The sequence below is a fragment of the Polypterus senegalus genome, chromosome 12 (genome assembly GCF_016835505.1).
Source record: "Polypterus senegalus isolate Bchr_013 chromosome 12, ASM1683550v1, whole genome shotgun sequence".
NCBI classification, from domain to species: domain Eukaryota; kingdom Metazoa; phylum Chordata; class Cladistia; order Polypteriformes; family Polypteridae; genus Polypterus; species Polypterus senegalus.
In genome coordinates, this window is record NC_053165.1 from 62,871,407 (window position 1) to 62,884,986 (window position 13,580).

Consider the following 13,580-nt stretch of genomic DNA (forward strand, 5'->3'; position numbering starts at 1 on the left):
TGAGAATGTCTTTCATGAAAATGAAGAGATTTTCTTTGATGGTTAATTTTATTTTACAGGTAACAGATGTTCTAAAGACTTAAATTGTGATTGTCAGTTGATTTGGCAAAGATTTTGTATCAAAGAAATTGAGTAACTCTTGAGAGTCTTTCCTTATTTTTTTTCCATACAAGGAATCAACAAGAGGTTTTACCAGCCTCATATTCTTAAGTATGGTGGCATCAACATGCCACTAAAAGTGTACACAAAAGCACAATGGCAACAGAGAAGCATCCTTAGATGCATGATGCAGCTCTCATGGTAATTATATTAACAAACCAGCAGCAAATAACATAGATAATACATTTAAAAATATATTGCTAGAAAGCCCAATATAAAAAAAAAAATATTTAGGAGGAAGCAAAATAAACTGAATTCATGGAGGATCCTGACACTAACAAAGTCATGAGCTAGAAACATATTTTTTTGGGCCGTTAGAACAAAGTGTTTGTGGAAGGACAAGTATTATTGTATTGTTACCCTTTCAGAATTTTTTATTCTCCCTATAATCAAGCATTTGATGTTTCTGATAACTTTCATGATACTTGATATTGGACATTTTCTGTCTCCAGGGTAGAAGTGACACTCAGTGGTGCTCATTCTAATATATTTTAGTGAAAGTACCATGGTGAATATAGGCAGCACAAATGTTTTACATCTCTAACTGTGTTCTAGTGTTCAGGTTTTGAAGAGCCATATACAATAAAAGGCCATTAACTGAGAAGTGCATGTATTGGAAAAGCATTTCCCTAAATGCTTGAAGTCTGAGGCTCCTCTGATGCCATGGGAGTATGAGGAGAGGTGTGTCATCCAGTTGCCAGCAGTCATTATCACTGAATTTCTTTGGGCCAGAAGCAGCTGAGAAGGATACCTCCATTAGTTAGCATTAAATAAGAACAATGTGGTTATTAACAAGAGAAAAAAGAATTAAGCTATGATCCTAATTGGATCAGACACAATTAGGTTTCAGGGCTGAAATATATCTGGGAATATAAATTATCAAGATAATGCCAAGAATAAGGAATTAGTTGTAAAACATCAGTTCTGTCTTTTGAAAAAGAGGAACAAGTCAGGTGTGGGTCTGTAAGAAGCATGGTTTCTGTTGATATCCACTTCTCTTTAGTACATGACTACCTGAATTAACTTAGTTAAAATATCTCACTGTCACATCTCTCCTAAAGAGATTGATTTTGTGATGAATTATTAAATGTTGCATGGGCTGATTCATGTAGGCATGAGAGACCTTTCATGAGCTGGTAGGATTTCTTACCACCACTTGGCTATAGTGAATGGCGTATTAGCTGACTCTGCCTTGTCCATGGAACATAAAAGTTTAGGTTGCCTCTTAGGTGAGGATGGGATTCAAGATGAGCAAAATTTTAACTTTTTGGGGACAAAAACATAATCTACTGGTATTTGAACATGAGCATATTTGTTGCTTTTCATTGCTTACATTTTCACATTTTTCTATGCAGCTCTCTATGATGTTTGATCAAAGACCTTCCATTGACTTTTATTTCAATTTTTCAAGTCAAGGACTCATCCAAATGGCACATGCCATTATTTTCAAGCAGAAAGAATTCCGATAAAATAAACTGCTATCAATTGACAGACTGACTAAGTGCACATTTTGGAAGGATGCTTTATACTTTCATATTTTATTATTACTTCCATTTTACAGCCTCCATTGTACAAGTCACATTTTTGTCACTGTGTTAGTAAGATCATTAATCAGTATGACCTACTTTGTTGGACTGCATATGTGTTGACGAATGACCATGGCTTTAACTTGGTACTGCTGGTATTGAGGCCTACAGGCCCCTAAGTGCTTATACCTCTCCATTAAGGCTATACAGTCCACAAAATGTTTTCATATTATTTTGTGTTTTGGGACTGTCAAGCCCAGATATAAACATGCTGAGTAAGAGACAGTATAGCTGATGCTGCAAACTAGTGGCCTCTGTGGAGTGTAACACTTTAACGTTATGTGTGTAAGCCTAATTAATTTTATCATTCTGTATTACCTCCTAGGAATGTCTAACCTATATATGGTGTAGGAGGTGAAAAGCAGCATATCTGCTACTTCATTCTCTTAGGTAATGACACTTCATCGTCAGTGTTATACCATCCTCTAAATGCTGTTATATGGCACTGTTTTCTGGTAATGTTAAACAAATATTGACTTGGGATTGAGAAACAATATCATTGGTGCAACAGACTGGAGAACACTAGATTTTAGGTAACATTAGAACTATACAGGCTACCAAATGTCTGGATTTTATTATAGAGCACTAGTAGAGATTAGCTTCTCAGAATAAATCAATCTTGTACTGATGACTTGAAGTCAACAGGGACCTTGAGAATGGTAGTAAAATGTACCACACAATGTTTTATGATACTGCTTACTAGGTGTAACAAATCCAGGGACATCTCAAGGATGTGGCCAAATTGATGCTGGCCAAGGATAGCCAACTAAGTTAGCTACGTGGTGACGATAGACCTTCTTATCTCAAGTAGAGCAGCAATTACTTAAGTTAGAAAGGAAAATAACAGCAGCCTAAGTGGCAAGCAATAGTTTTTGAAATATCACAATCAGTTTAACAGCATTGTGCTAATTGGAGACCCTCCAACCCAAACATCATTGGAGCAGTAAGAGATTGATAATGAAAACCATTTCCAATTTGCCAGCAAAATATCAAGAAGGGACACAATACCCTCTTAATCTTGGTGTCAAAATGACAATTTCCGTTACCTGGGATGTTAGATGAAAGGTACTACATAAATAAAACTTATTATTATTATTATTATCCTATGGGGCTGCTTCATATAATGAGCATATAGTGAAATAGGTTTGGGAGTTAGTATAACTGTTACTGCAGAGCAGAAGGTATTAGAACCTTGACATTGTGAACATTTTTTTTTATATTTTACCTCTGATTGGAGTGTAAAAAGACAGTAAGAGGCATGAATACTATTAGATGCAAGAAAGGTAGCTATACCCCTCTTCATGAGGGAATGATCTTGATTTTTTTACATATTGCAATTCTCTGTTTGCTAAATGAAGAAATTATATTGTTTACATTATGGAGTCTTGCAGACAAGGTGATAAAACTGTTATTTTGCCTTTATTGTCAATTAGCTCACCAATTAGGTAACAAATAGGCATAGAAAAAGAAGCAGAATTTGCAATATAGAAAGAATGATTAAGTTTTCTTAACTATGACATCCAGCTTACATCGCCACATTAGTACAATCACACTTTGTTTTTCTATCTTGTAATCTTTTTAGTTCTGCTTCAGGGTTTTCCGTTACACCGTAGAACAATTTTTGCTCAGTACAATGCAGGCTCACTGCATGAATAAATCAATGCGCCTGGTGGGCTGTGTGATTTAACCTTTTCTCTAGCTAGATGAGCACCGCTGGGCAGCCATTGGTACTGAGAAAGTGAAACCAGAAAGAAATGAGATTACATGAGACGACTTGCCCATGACCAAGGCAAAGTGCCGCAGACAGTGAATGTTTTGCTAACAAATGCATTGTGTTTTGTTTCAAATATGCTAACGATTTATGGGCTAAATACAGCAGGGACTGAAACCAAGGGAGAAGTATGGAAGATGGCCAAGCGGCAAGTGCCGATTTTAAGGATTATTTGGGTTCAGTTTGTTTTCTGGCTTTTTTCCAAAAGTGTTGGAAATTATGATTGCCCTCCTCTGTTTTCTATTATTTATCACATTATTCTTATGTTATATTCTTTTTGTACCACTATCCTTGATGCTGTGTTGAACCGTATTTACCAGTGACCACCTGGAGCAAATGAACATTAACCCAATGCTACAGGATCACCAAGTGATCAGCTGGTGCAGAACCTGTGTAAATATTTAGCTAAACTGAGTTCACAAGATCATTGCACCTGCCCCAAGAAGCACCTTCCTTCAGAGTTATTCTGAACTCTACCCCTTGTGGCACCATTCATGCGCGTCCAACTACACATCTTACAGGATGCATTATTAGGATGCATTAGTTTCATGATAGGTGCCTTTTGGCACAGTAGAAAGAAGCTCTGAAGTGATGCATTTGACAGTTGAAATGTCTCGGTAGAGTTGATTGTCAATGTGAGCATAAAAGTGCTGCTTTCTTTTGTACAAGTCTGCTGTCTGATTGGAAAGCATATAAGCAGAACATGAAGAAATGCTGGCTGGGGAGGACATATGTCTTTCATAAATTTATACCTACAGAAGTACAATGACAGAGATAGGAGCCAAAGAGCTTTTTTGTGTAAGAGGCAAGACCAAGGTCAAGAAGTACAAGAATAACCAAGGGAAACGCTAACCAGAGGGAAAAAAAGTTAACAGAGAAAAGTTCCAGGCTTTTTTCCAAAAAAAAAAAAAAAATCCAAAACACTACACCAAGCTCAAAAATTGTTCACAGATGCAAAAGACACAATGCTTGTTATTCCTCTGGCATATTAATTACGTTTCTCATCTTATGCTTCGGCTGTATCCCCAGAATTCACTTGTACTAAGCGAGTGGTATTGATACAGAATAAGGAGTGCCTAATATAAACTGATTTGTTTTACATTAGAAGAATATATAACTACTAAAATGCAAACATACAGGTAGGTTGAGGTACCATTCCATCTGCACTTTTAAGAAAATTTGAATAGCAACCATGAATACAGAATAAATAAAAATCATCTTCCATCCAACTAAGAACAACAACAACAACAACATTTATTTATATAGCACATTTTCATACAAACAGTAGCTCAAAGTGCTTTACATATTAAAGAATAGAAAAATGAAAGACATAATTATAAAAAATAAATCAACATTAACATCGAATAAGAGTAAGGTTCAATGGCCAGGGGGGACAGAAAAAACAAAAACTCCAGACGGCTGGAGAAAAAATAAAATCTGTAGGGATTCCAGACCATGATACCGCCCAGTCCCCTCTGGGCATTCTACCTAACATAAATGAAACAGTCCTCTTTGGATTTAGGGTTCTCACGGAAGGGCTTGATGATGATGATGGTCACGTAGACTTCTTCCTTTTAATCCGTCCATCATTGTTGGAGCATCATGAAGCTTTGAGTAGGTGGAGGTGGCGAGGCCACCACCACAAAGAAACCGGAAAAGAAACAGAAAAGAGAGTAGGGGTCAGTACCGATTTTAGAGCCACCATGAATAGTTGTTATGATGAATTGAACATACAGAGTATCAGGATTAAGTTAAATTACGATTAAAATGAAGTTATAAAAGGCCATGTTAAAGTAATGTGTTTTCAGCAGTGTTTTAAAGTGCTCTACTGTATCAGCCTGGCGAATTCCTATTGGCAGGCTATTCCAGATTTTAGGTGCATAACAGCAGAAGGCCGCCTCACCACTTCTTTTAAGTTTTGTTCTTGGAATTCTAAGGAGACACTCATTTGAGGATCTGAGGTTACGATTTGGAATATAAGGTGTCAGACATTCCGATATATAAGATGGGGCGAGATTATTTAAGGCTTTATAAACCATAAGCAGAATTTTAAAGTCAATTCTGAATGACACAGGTAACCAGTGTAGTGACATCAAAACTGGAGTAATGTGTTCTGATTTTCTTTTCCTAGTTAGGATTCTAGCAGCTGCATTCTGCACTAGTTGCAAACGATTTATATCTTTTTTGGGTAGTCCTGAGAGGAGTGCGTTACAGTAATCTAGTCGACTGAAAACAAACGCGTGAACTAATTTCTCAGCATCTTTCAGTGATAAAAGAGGTCTAACTTTACTTATGTTTCTTAAGTGAAAAAATGCTGTCCTAATGATCTGATTAATATGTGATTTAAAATTCAGATTACAGTCAACAATCACCCCTAAGCTTTTTACCTCCGTCTTGACTTTTAATCCTAATGTATCCAGTTTATTTCTAATAGCCTCATTGTATCCATTATTGCTGATCACTAAAATTTCAGTTTTCTCTTTATTTAACTTGAGAAAATTACTATTCATCCATTCTGAGATACTAGTCAGACATTCTGTTAGTGAATCAATAGAATCAGGGTCATCAGGAGCTATTGATAAGTACAGCTGTGTGTCATCAGCATAGCTGTGGTAGCTCACGTTGTGCCCTGAGATAATCTGACCTAACGGAAGCATGTAGATTGAGAATAACAGCGGACCCAGGATAGAGCCTTGTGGAACACCATATTGGATATCATGTGTCTTCGAGTTGTAATTCCCACAACTAACAAAATATTTTCTCCCTGTCAGGTAGGATTCAAACCAATTTAAGACACTGCCAGAGAGGCCCACCCATTGACTAAGGCGATTTCTAAGAATGTTGTGATCAATGGTGTCAAATGCAGCACTCAGATCTAAGAGGATGAGAACAGATAAATGGCCTCTGTCTGCATTTACCCGCAAATCATTTACTACTTTAACGAGTGCAGTTTCTGTGCTGTGATTTGTTCTAAAACCTGACTGAAATTTATCAAGAATAGCATGTTTATTTAGGTGGTCATTTAACTGCATAATGACTGCCTTCTCTAGAACTAAGGAGATGGTGGTGTACTTTATAAAGAGCAAGGCTTACTCCACTGCAATTTCCTTACTGGGAATAGACATTAGGTGGTATAGCTATGTAGGTGCCATGTCTGAGCTGGGCCAGAAATCTTGTTTGGGCTGTACACAAAGAAAGGTTATACAGAAAAGGCCTACTATGCTTACTTACTTACTACTATACCAGTGACAGCTCTCATCCTTTAGTGTGGGTGGAACATTCCTTTGTCTACCACAGTTTTATATTGGGGTGGCTTGAGAACAAAATCATCAGGAAGGGCTTACTCGGTTCTTACTTGCCTGAATTGTCTCGAGTCAGGAACAGAGAGGGGGTTGTTGGCTGAGCTACTAGCTATCATGAAAAGTGTATTTCGCCTTGAGCATGACACCTTGGTCATCCTGCAGAGTGTTTTCTTTTAAAGACTGATATTCCCATTCTACTCCAGGGAGTGCTACTGCAGGGTTATTATTACCAGTTGCCATCATACTCTACAACATGTCCGCCGAATAGACAATGTTCTCTGTCATGTTAGTATGCAACATTGAACAGCTTATTTATTTTTTTATAGTTAATCCTTGCACTGTAAAATAAATTAAGCCTGTTCTGTACAGTTTATCTGTACATGAATGCTGTTAATAAGTGTACACTGCCGTAAAACTGCAGTTTCCTCTTAGGTTATAAATGGAATACATGTTGTTGCATTAGTCCACAACACATGGCACACCTCAGATTACTTCATCTAAGTACACAGTTCTGTACTCCAGTAATATCATTTCAATGATATTCAAGACTTTATTTATGCAAATACCATCCTAATATTGTGCTAGTCTAAGCATAATCTTTTTATATGGCAATTCACACTGCTGTAGGAGTATATAAATTTTATGATGCAGCCAAAATGACAGGTGAAGAAAAAAAAATTATAATTGTGGTATTCCATGGGCCTGGATAATTTTTTGCATATATCTGTAAGCAAAAAATATTTTTCTTGAGGTTTAATGCAGTAGATTATTCTCCACAAGCAGTGTTTTTTGTATCCATTTATTTTTCTGTTTTTAATGAAATCAGTTTTATGATTTATGTACAGACCTTCGCACAACACTCGTTATTTGTGAGTTCATCAATCCTAACTGATACCATAAATATTCAGCAGCAGCAGCAGCATGGATCAAAAGGAATGCCAGTTTGCCATCCAGCCTGTAGTGAAATGAGAATATAAGACAGAGTAGAAAAATATATAAATCAATAGAAATATAAAAAAGAAACTGAGGGAGAATGAGAGATCAAAGCAGTGAATAAGAGGTTAGACATGTATTGAAAGCATTCATAGAAATATATAGTTGATGCTAAACATGTACCTTATTTATTATAATTGTTTATTATTTGTATAAGGTGCCATTTTGTTTTTAGCAGTGTGTGTCTACTGTAAAACACTCTGCATTTAAGCAAAGGGCTGTTCCAAAAGTCAGTTGAAGTGAGATGTTCATGCCTATCAGTTTTGTTAAGTAGTGTCTTCTTTCTATATTTTACTATTAATGTAGCATTTTAATTGAAATGTATGTTTCATTAAGATTTATGTGTATGTATAAATGTATGTCCTCTTCATATCCCAATGGGTTGCAAATCTGATTATTTGGAGATTGTAATTTGGCCCTGTGACCACTGATGCCTCTGCCAAGATTTGGTTCTAGCTTTGCAGCTGCTGCCGGGGGGGGCCTCAGCCCCCACAACACTGAATTTTATTAATGATGTTAGAAGATGATATACTACATTGTTTTGTACATTCATTTTGCATATGCCAACATTATTATAATATTGACAGTTTTATTAATATAAAATTGACAGGCCCACCAAGAGAACACCTTGGAATTGATGTCATCTGTATTGAAATGAAGTAGAACTGCATTTCTTGTTTACAGCAAAATATATGCACACATTGAGACCTGTTTCCATTTTTTGGATATACATTTATTCGACCCACAGCCCTGTAACAGCACTGCACTTCTTACATTCTTTTTAATGAAGATTTTTGTCTAATGTAGAATTTTGGTAGCTAGTTCCATGGAACACCTGAATCCCAAGAGATGTCAATCACTGTGTTTCATTAACCTACTTAATGTGCATTTTGAAATTACAAAACAAAAAAAACAGTAATAGAAACATATATGATTAAAAAAAACTCTCAAAAATTGCAAAAAAGTTTATACACTCATTTGAGGTGGTTTTTCAGGCGATTCAACTAAGCAATATTTCACAAAACTGCAATGGAAATGCTTTTTTCGCATTTAGGTCACATGACATGACGTAAAATTATTTTTTCAAATACCTGTGCAAATGTGATGTGGTGAATACAGCAGCATCATGAGCATTACTGGGTGACCCAACACAAACGTCTTTGAATATTCATCTGTCATCAGTGACCGCCTGCAGAACAATAGATGCCCAGCCGATTATAGATGCAATTGAAGTAACAGAACCAACGCCCATCACTATTAATAAATAATAAACTAAATAACTAATAAAACAAAATTTATTCTTATAAAATCACTCATTGGAAACGCATACAATTTGCATTTGTGTTTTGTTGACTTTTCAGAAGTGTCACTTCTATTTTGCACATAACTGCAATGGAAACGCAGCTACTGTTTGGTCACCCCAGGGTTCTAGGCAAAGTATGTATCCTGATCACAATATAACTAAGTATCTTGTATTGCATGTTGATCATTTATGAAAGGTACCTAATGTTTAAAATATACTTAATCATACAGTCTTAACATTACACTACAGCAGTGGAAAGGTGTAAAATGTTATAACCTTGTTGGAAAAAGAAACCTATGAAAGGGGGCACAGAGGGCAAACTTAGATACACCGCTACTCTGGGTCTTTCCATTTTTGTGTCCAGTTATGCTTATTTCTTTTTGAGATTTTTGATAATTTCTATCACTTTATCTTGCACTTTGCATATACTGTACAAAGAGGTAGTCAGTTAAAGACATTTCTTTGACCAATTGTTGGAAATGCTAAACAAAATTTGTTGCTGATTTCAGTTTTTATTGAAATGGCAAGATGTAGCAAATGGGAACCCAAGAGGTTTATGGGTAGTGCTGCTGGCAAAGGCATTGGTCAAGCAAATAGGGAACTGTCATACTTGTCTGGCTAATTACATGAAAGACAAGGGACATGCAAAACAATGGGCAGGAGCCAACAGAAATCAGAACCGCTTTTTTATAGCAACAACTGACCCTATAAACATCTCCATTAATGACTTAAATGTGGTCTCTAGTCCAAGGCATACTGTACATGATTATCCATTCTACAGAGAGAGCAGTTTTGTTTAGAAAGGTTATTGAAATTTGAATACTAGGTGGCCCACATAATTCACTGCTTATTGTTTATTTATGCCCAAAGCAGGCCCCTAAACCTTTATTAGGGATGTGCACTGCAGATGTTCATCCAATTTACTTTGGAAGTGTTTTTTATTCTTTATTTCTCTCTATTTGCTTGTTTTGGACTTTATTTCATTTCATTCAAAATGGAAGAACATTAACAGTGGAAATTGACAGAAGAATTAAACATGTCTTAGACTTTCAATGATGTAGTGTGCTCTTCTTTAATTTCTTTTTGGAGGTCCTGTGTTATTTGAACATTGGCACTTTGCAGTACTACAGAGTCTTGGTAGATGGCACTGTTTGATACATTGATAAATCGATAAAAATTAACCCTAACCCCTAAACTGCAGTTCAAGATAAAATGCAAGCAATATCCTGGTACTCTTTAAGAGAGTAAAAGTTAATGCCAAGCCCATTTCAGCAAAATATGGCTCATTGTAGAGTGCTACAGCTGCTACCAATCTGCGGCAGTGCACTTGGTCCATTTTTCTGCTCAACATGCTCCTCTGTTTAGGGACAATGGTACACAAATCATAAGTGTCTTTGTTCATAATGGCTAGTAGATTTATTAAATGTCATTCTTTCAGCTGATGTACTGTAACTGCATTTACAGTAGATACCTGTATTGCTGACAAATATGTGGTGTCAACACAAACTTTACCAAACTAAAATGAATCAATCAGAATTGATATTGTAAGCAGGGGGGATGAACGCACCCCTAGAAGACACTGACACTTTTAAAAAAAACCCTCCTAAAAACGCCGACACACTACCTTTACCTTGCTCCTTTACTTGCTGGGCTTACTTGCGGCTGCTCTGTCGCACGATATGCTTTCTGCGCGGTACTCCGCATACTTAAAAGCCTGAACAGCACCTGTTGGTCATTTTTGGCTGATTGCTTTGTTTTCTCTCTCCTCCCTCGGTCATCCTCTGATCCTGTTGGGGGTCCCGCTCCCGTTGTGCTCCCCTATGATGTCTATTTTTTAATTGAGAACCAACTGCATACTGAGCTCGTTTTACTTCCGAAAGAGACATGTTTGTTTGAAGTGTTTGAATAAAGTTCCTGTCTCTACAATCTCCTGTGTTTTCTGTGCAATTCTGTGACCCAAGCGTGACAATATGTTCATATTAGCTAAAGTAAATAGCTAGCATAGGTAACTAACTGTGAAGTTGTGCTTTTTGAAAGTGGAGTAGGATTGGCAATTATTTTGCTTGTTCTGCTTAATGCATCTAAACAGTCAATGGTACCCTGGGACTAAGAGGACTGTGGTAAAGAAGCCAATTCAGACTAAAAACAAAGGTGAACCAGAAGTATAGTAAAATATTGTGATTCATTTTGGGAGAAATCCACATCTACAGTTTACATTTCTAAAATTATTGTCACATTCTGTACTTTTATATAAACACAATGAGTAATGAATCCTAGAAAATGTAAGGAAATATTAATTAAAAAATGAAAATACAAATAATTATTTTGGCAAACCCAAATAATCCAAATCGTGGTGTCAGCGGGCCAGAGCAATATCCCAGCAACATCATAAATATGGCAGGAACTAGCCCCGGTCAGGACAGCAATCCATCGTAGGATTCACCTACAGAGCTCTATTAACCAAGCCTAACTAGAATATCTTTAGAGATGTGGAAGAAAAAAACTCACAAACGCAGGGAGAACATATAACCACTCAATGCAAGTATAAACCAGGATGCTGGATCTGTGAGGTGGCACAACTACCCACTCAGCAACATTGCTGTCATGAATACAAAAAACCTCATAGAAAACTATGCAAGTACAATAGTTTAACTGCATTTGTTCAGTGAAATAGCATTTAAATAATATAACTTGACCTACATACACATCTTCAATATACACAATAATAAAATTACACAAGAGTGCAAATAAACATATATATTAAGATCTTAACATTATTTCTAAAGTTTTACAAGTTTTAACAGAATGTGTTAACTGTCTAAATTGTATTTCCATCCATACATTTTCAAGGCTTTGTTGGTTCAAGGTTTTGGGGGACCAAAGCCTGTACTGGTGGCATCAAATGCAAAACTGGAACCAGCAATATTTGGTATGCCATTGCATCACAGAGAACACACACACACACTTGTCAAGGTCAATTTAGAGTCACCTTTCAGTGTAACATGTTTAGGGTATGGGAAGAAAAGACAAATCTGCATGGGGACAACATGCAAACTTCACACAGGCAATTTCTGGGCTCGGATCTGAACCCATGACTCTGAGGCTGTGAAACCACCACAAACCACTTAATTTCATTTATATTATGTATTAATGAATACCAGTCCATGTGTCTATCAACTTTTATCTTTGTTTTTGGAAAAAAGGTAATGAAATGAAAATTAAATTATAATTTGTATTTAATACTATTTAAGTTTCGTAATGTTTGGTGTCATACACTATATTACTGATAATTATGTTTTTAAGTATTTAAGTCAGAATCCATGAACCGTATAAAATAAGCACAGAGATCTTACTCCTTCTCTTTAGTGTACTCCTCCTTCTCTTTAGATATCCTATGGCAACTAGCTGTAGCTTCACCCAGTATTTTCCTTGGGCATACATTAACATTATTAATTCCTATACTACTTAATTCAGCAAAGTATGCTGGCCCTCCGTCTTTAAAGGATATGAAATGCAGCTGTATACTCAGCTAAAATGCATCAATTTTATTTTCATATGCACTCTTTTACACCTCCTTTATAATTCATGGAAGTTATTTGGATTATCTCTTAAGTGCATGCCCCTTTTTGGCCAACTTTGCATGTGCTTAACATGCATGCCTAGGTTTCACAGTCCAACTCACAATAAATGCTGTAAAAAATAATCATTTGCCAATTTTCTGCATTATGAAAACATAGATTATGTCAGATATAACAGAACTGTTTGGCTTATTGTCTATATAAATCTGAACAAAATCTCTGCTCATCTAAATGAGAGAGTGTACCTTTTATGTTTAAAATACATTTTCTGCAGTAATGCTTTCCTTTGTGTCATACCACTTAATGAAGCAGTTTATTATTAGAAAAAAAAAGAACTAAAAACAATTAATTATTGGTACTAGGTATTCTGAATCTCAGAAAAGCATTCAAGGAAACAATGAGGTTTGTAAGGGCCTGCTCTATTAAAATTGATGGCTAAAAGTATCAAGCGCAATTGACTGCGTGCATTTCTGCTCATTTCATTAATAGCAAAGTTAACAAGGCAATTTGATCATTTAATAAAATAATGAGTAACACATACCAACAAGGGAATACATGGATGCCTTAGTGCGAGAGGATATGCCACCTCAATGCAGTGAAATGAGCTGATGGCTGCCATAGTCCACAACCAAAAGCTGCAAGGCACATGCTTCTCAAATAATCTTTTTTCCATTTTTTTCTTCCACAGTAGACCAGTGTTTGATATTTGGTTAGCTTTTGTCCTGCACTCAGTTCTGCCAGTATAATCTTCAGTTTTCAGCCGCCTCCTTACCCTGCATTGAAATAAGCATGTTTTGAAAATTGATGAATAGACAGATAGAGTTTCTTTGTTATTTGTGCTAAACTAGCAACCCATTGTAAATCAGTTCATGCCTCAGAGCCAATGCT

General features: G+C 36.3%; 1 long non-coding RNA gene across 1 annotated transcript; it reads right to left on the reverse strand.

The window, feature by feature from the left end:
• Positions 1 to 6,499: 6,499 nt before the first annotated feature.
• Positions 6,500 to 13,307, reverse strand: LOC120540789. Its single transcript, XR_005635865.1, has 3 exons — positions 13,234 to 13,307; positions 8,903 to 9,000; positions 6,500 to 7,773 (listed from the first exon to the last, which is right to left on the reverse strand). It is a non-coding gene; the product is annotated as an uncharacterized LOC120540789 (long non-coding RNA).
• Positions 13,308 to 13,580: the final 273 nt, after the last annotated feature.